Source organism: Medicago sativa, chromosome 6 (genome assembly GCF_051527215.1).
Source record: "Medicago sativa cultivar Bolivia chromosome 6, Bolivia_mono, whole genome shotgun sequence".
NCBI lineage: Eukaryota > Viridiplantae > Streptophyta > Magnoliopsida > Fabales > Fabaceae > Medicago > Medicago sativa.
The window spans coordinates 5348772-5354771 of record NC_140754.1 but is presented as its reverse complement, the minus strand read 5'-3'; positions in this window follow the sequence as shown (position 1 = coordinate 5354771).

Below are 6000 nucleotides of genomic sequence, written 5' to 3'. Positions count from 1 at the left end.
AACTTGATGACCTAAGTCATTTCTTCCCGCTATCAGTCTGAGAACTTCAGAAGCAATATCTTCCCACACATCTTTTAGTACTTGAGAATCCAGGTAAATGGTGGGAGGTGAAGGTTGTTTAGAGGGTTTTGGAGGGGCTAAGTGTATAATGGGTAGGTTTGATGATGATTGGTCATTTGTGGTGAAGGATTGGCTAGTTGATGGTTGGTCAGGAGTGGGGTCAACTACCATATCAGAGGCATGATCATTTTGATCATCCTCAGAATCTGTGTCCATATCACATACACCAGTATGATGGGTGATCTTGATAACTTGTACTGGTGAAGGAGTTATGGAAGCAGGGTTTGGCTCAGGAACAATGTGTTCAGGAGCAGCAGTTTCAGGTTCAGGTTCAGGAATGGGTTTAGCAACTGGTTGTTCAGGAACGATATGTTCAGGAACGGTCTTTTGAGGAGTGACTTGTTCAGGAACAGATGGTTCAGGAACAGTTGGGGGTGATGAAGTTGTAGGGGGTGAAAAGGCTTTTTCTGGTGAAGGTTTTTGTTGAGGGGGGTCTTCTGAAACAACTTTATCAGAAGCAGCTGCTTCTGGAGTTGTCTCAGAGGCTTTTTCTGAGGTTGACTCAACATTTTCTGGTACAATCATGTTGAGGGGTTGAATGTTAAGAGGTTGAGGGTTAAGACGAAAGATATTATTGATGACTCTATCTCCCTGCACAGCCAATTCAGTCAACTTCTCATTGATTATATGACCAACTGGTTCATAAATGCTTGACTGAGATGGCTTTGTGTTGGTATTGGTTGATGTTGCCTGGCGTTTTACTGGTTTTCGAAAAAATTGAGCTATGGGTATATCATCATCAGAATCTGAAGATGATGATGAGGATTTTGAAGAAGGTGAAGGAGAGTCACTGGATATCTCATGTACTACTGGTTCTGAGTGTGTGAAGATATTACCTGTTGTAGAAGGTTCTGAACAATCAGCTGACTTCATTTGATCGTCTTCAGCAATGCCAGAAATTTTAAGAAGTTGTGATGCTTCTGTCATTACCCTCTCTTGAAGTTCAGAAGCGATCTCCATAGCTTTTCCAATAGCTTCTGACACATTAGTAGGAGCTTCACCCTTCTCAGACACATGAGGAAAGTCCTTGGTTCTCCTTACTGCTGGCTTCCTCTTCTTCTTTGGTATTACAGGTTGATTACCAGTAATGCCAACATCCATGATCAACCTCGAATCCATGTCTTCAACAGCTTCTTCAATTGATGGTACAGATGAACCACCAATCTTGAGCTTGTCAGCAGCAACTCTTGCCTTCTTAACGGTCTTTTCAACCTCCAGATAATCTTCTGCAGTCATTTTCCTTTTAGATCTTCTGCCTTTTGCTAGAGGCACTGCACCACCAAACATTTCTTCAGGAACTTCATCCAATCTGATGATCTTGTTGGTTGTCTCATAGTGATCCTTAATGTACCTCATCTGCACTTCAATAGGATCCCGTTTGCAAATGGGTGGAAAATCTCTCATAAGATCAGACAACACGTGGGATTCACTTAAATCAGTTTGAAGTTGGGTGACTTTACTGATTAGCTTCATATTTAAGAGAGTATGAGCATTAATGAACTTTCCAATCTTAGTGTCAAGTAGATGATCTGTGTAACCTTGAGATCTACTGAGACTGTCCAAGACACCTCCTTGATAGAATATCTCCGATAAGAGTCTTCCATAAGAAACCCAGGGTTTATCCAGTAGCTGACTCTGTTTCAGACACTCTATGAGGTACTTGAACATATATTTGGGCACGTTCACTTTTTCCTTTTTGATGAAGTGCTGGAGAAGGACCTTCTGAGCTAAATTTGGTTTCACACTGTCACCACATGGAAACAGGTTCTCATTCTGAATCTTCAGAAGCATCTTAGTTTCCATGCTCAGTTCAGCATATTTCTTCTCCTTCTCAGAATTGTATATTACCAAATTAGCTTGCTTTTTCCAAATGCGTTTTTCAGCAGCATCTGAAAGATCAACTCCAGAATAGTATCCAGACGCTTCAACCTTAAGAACAGCTTCTATCTGCCATTGAGTAATTCTTACTGGAATACCGCAGATACTTGATCTGATTTCGTCTTCAACAAACGGCGCAAGACCCATTTCTTCTCTTGTCTTCCCTTCTAATTCAGGATACATTAACACCATCTGACTTTCCTCAGCTAGGGATGCCGCTCTGTTGTAAAATTTTGCTCTTACCCAGAAGTGTCTAACCAGAGCTTCATATGTTGGTCCATTCAACATTTTGAAGTAATGCACGAGTCCTTGCTTTTCATAGTAGCTTCTGATCCAACACTTATGAAAGGCCAGAGAATCAAAATCCACTGGATTCTCTATCTGAACTTGTAAATCCCATTCTTCCAATTTCATGCTTCTTCCTCTGTAGTCATATTCAGGGACCATTCGTGAAGTAGCTACTGAACCTTCTCGTTGCGAACTTGATGATGCCATTTTGATGATGATTGAAGAAGATTTAGAGAATATAGGGTTCTAAGGTTTTTGCGCTTACTTCGCAAGAGGTTTGAGAGCAAAATGTGTTTGTTGTGAGTGAGTAGTGTGTGAATTGAAAAAGTGTTTAAGAGTAAAAACGTTTGCAATTCAAAAGAGACAAACAAACATAACATTAATGACAAATTGGGGGCGCGTGAAAAGTACTTTCAAAGCTATTAAATCATCATTGCCCTTTTTGTTATACATCAACACATACAGACCACGTAAGAAGTTCACAGAGTAACTACCAAGTTAGTGGGCCAGAAGTTACTTTTAAAAAGTAACTCCCAACGTTTCCACTAATTCAACTATTCGAAAGCAATAAATCCAGCTTCTGGACTTCAGATGCTGACGTCATCATTATCAGAAGCGAGTTTTCCTCAGAACCTCAATAAAGAGCTTCTGATGGACTATTGCTTCTGAACTAACTTCAGAACCTAAAATCCTATTCAGGTGCAAGCAACCTTTAATCAGACACGTAGTGCATGTTCAAATTTTTCTTTATAAAATCAAATCTTTCAACAGTTAAAGGCTTAGTAAATATATCAGCCCATTGATTTTCAGTATAAATGAATTGTATATCTAAAATTCCTTTTTGAACATAATCTCTGATAAAATGGTGTTTGATTTCAATGTGCTTAGCTCTTGAATGCAAAATTGGATTTTTAGACAAACAAATAGCAGCAGTATTATCACAATAAATGGGAATACTGTTAGCAATTATCTGATAGTCTTCCAACCGATGTTTCATCCAAAGTAGTTGTGTACAACAACTTGCAGCTGAAATGTATTTTGCTTCTGCTGTAGACATAGCAATAGTTGTTTGTCTTTTGCTAGCCCAGGATATAAGATTATCACCCAGAAATTGACAATTGCCACTGGTTGACTTTCTTTCAATCCTATCACCAGCATAATCAGCATCACAGAATCCAATTAGCTTATAATCTAAGGATTTCCTATAAAGGAGTCCAAGATTAGTTGTTCCTTTCAAATACCTGAAGATTCTCTTGACAGCAGTCATATGAGATTCTCTAGGATCTGATTGGAATCTTGCACACAAGCATACACTGAATAAAATATCTGGCCTAGATGCAGTAAGGTATAACAAAGAACCAATCATACCTCTATACAGCTTCTGATCTACTTTAGCTCCTTCATCTTCTTTGCTTAAGGTGCACGTAGGGTGCATTGGAGTGTTCATCACTTTACAATCTTCAAGTTTGAACTTCTTCAGAAGCTCTTTTGTGTACTTTGATTGATGAACATAGACTCCATCTTTGCATTGATTGATTTGAATGCCAAGGAAGAACTTCAGCTCTCCCATCATGCTCATTTCAAATTCATCCTGCATCAACTTAGAGAATTCCTTGCAAAGAGATGCATTAGTAGAACCAAATATTATATCATCAACATATATTTGCACAACAAGAATATCTTTCCCAAGGGTCCTTCTGAAGAGTGTTGTATCAACCTGTCCTCTTTTAAAATCATTCTTGATTAAGAAATTACTTAGTCTATCATACCAAGCTCTGGGAGCTTGTTTCAAGCCATATAGTGATTTCTTCAGTTTAAAAACATGGTCAGGATATTTAATATCCACAAATCCAGGAGGTTGCTTGACATACACTTCTTCTTCTATGACACCATTTAGAAATGCACTCTTGACATCCATCTGATATAATATTATGCCATGATTAACTGCATAGGAAAGAAGTAACCTGATTGCTTCCAATCTTGCAACTGGAGCAAATGTTTCAGTGTAATCAATGCCTTCTTGTTGACTATACCCTTGTGCAACAAGCCTGGCTTTGTTTCTTGTTACTTCACCTTGCTCATTCAGCTTGTTTCTGAATACCCATTTTGTTCCAATAATGTTCTTGTGCTGAGGTTTGGGTACCAGATCCCACACATCATTTCTTTGAAATTGATTCAACTCTTCTTGCATAGCTAGGATCCATCCATCATCTGAGAGTGCTTCATCAACTGTTGTAGGTTCAATCATTGAGATTAATCCAATCATTGACTCTACTTTACTGAAATGTGATCTTGTTCTTCTTGGACTATCTTTGTTTCCAATGATTAGCTCCTCAGGATGTGAAGACTTGTGTTTGAACATGTTTCTGGGAGGATCTGCTTGATGTGAGCCATCTTGTGCTTCATCAGAAGCAGCTTCATCTTGCGCTTCTGATGTGGGTTCAGCTTCTGCACTATCTTCAGATTCAGCTATCTGATCAGGTTCTGGAGTAACTTCAGGAACTTGTATCTCTGCAAAATTTCAACTTGCTTTGAAGTTTTATCTTCAAGCTCTTTGTCATCAAATCTAACGTGCATAGATTCTTCAACACAGAGTGTCTCTGAATTATACACTATGTATGCCTTTGACCTTTCAGAGTAACCTAAGAAGATTCCTCTTTGGGCCTTGGCATCAAATTTCTTTAGGTAGAGCTTGTTGTTCAGAATGTAACATGTACATCCAAATTGATGAAAGTAAGAGATATTTGGTTTTCTTCCTTTAAAGAGTTCATATGCATTTTTCTCCAAAATAGGTCTAATATAGATCCTGTTTTGAACATAACATGCTGTATTCACTGCTTTTGCCCAAAAATGTTTAGCCAAATTGTTTTCATGGATCATGGTTCTGGCCATTTCTTGTAACGTTCTATTCTTTCTCTCTACAAACCCATTTTGTTGTGGAGTTCTAGGAGAAGAGAATTCATGGATGATTCCATGTTTTTCACAAAAAGCTTCAAATGGCTCATTTTCAAATTCTCCACCATGATCACTTCTGATTTTCAAAATTTTTGACTCTTTTTCAGTTTGAATTTGTGTGCAGAAGTTACTGAATACCTCATATGCATAATCCTTACTTTTCAGGAATTTCACCCAAGTCCATCTGTTGTAATCATCAACAATGACTAATCCATATTTACTTCCATATAAGGATGCAGTACTCACTGGTCCAAATAAATCAATATGGAGTAATTCTAAAGGTCTTGAGGTTGAAACAATGTCTTTGGTTTTAAAAGATGATTTCACAATTTTCCCTCTCTGACATGCACCACAGAGTGCATCTGAATGATAGTCAATGTCTGGTAGCCCTTTCACAAGTTGTAACTTACTAAGCTTAGAGATTAACCTCCAGTTAGCATGTCCCAACCTTCTGTGCCACATCCATTTCTTATCATTCACTGATAGTAGGCAAATCACCTTCTGATCAGCCAGTTCAAAAAAATTGATTTTATAGACATTGTCAACTCTCTTTCCTTTGAACACAATGGATTTGTCTTCCTTGTTGATTACTGTACAGTTGGGTTTTTCAAAAAGCACATCATAACCATTATCACAAAATTGACTAATGCTCAAAAGGTTATGTTCAAGACCATCTACCAACCATACATTATTAATTGAGATAGAGGAATTACCAATAGTTCCTGTACCTATGATCTTGCCTGACTGGTTGCCTCCAAA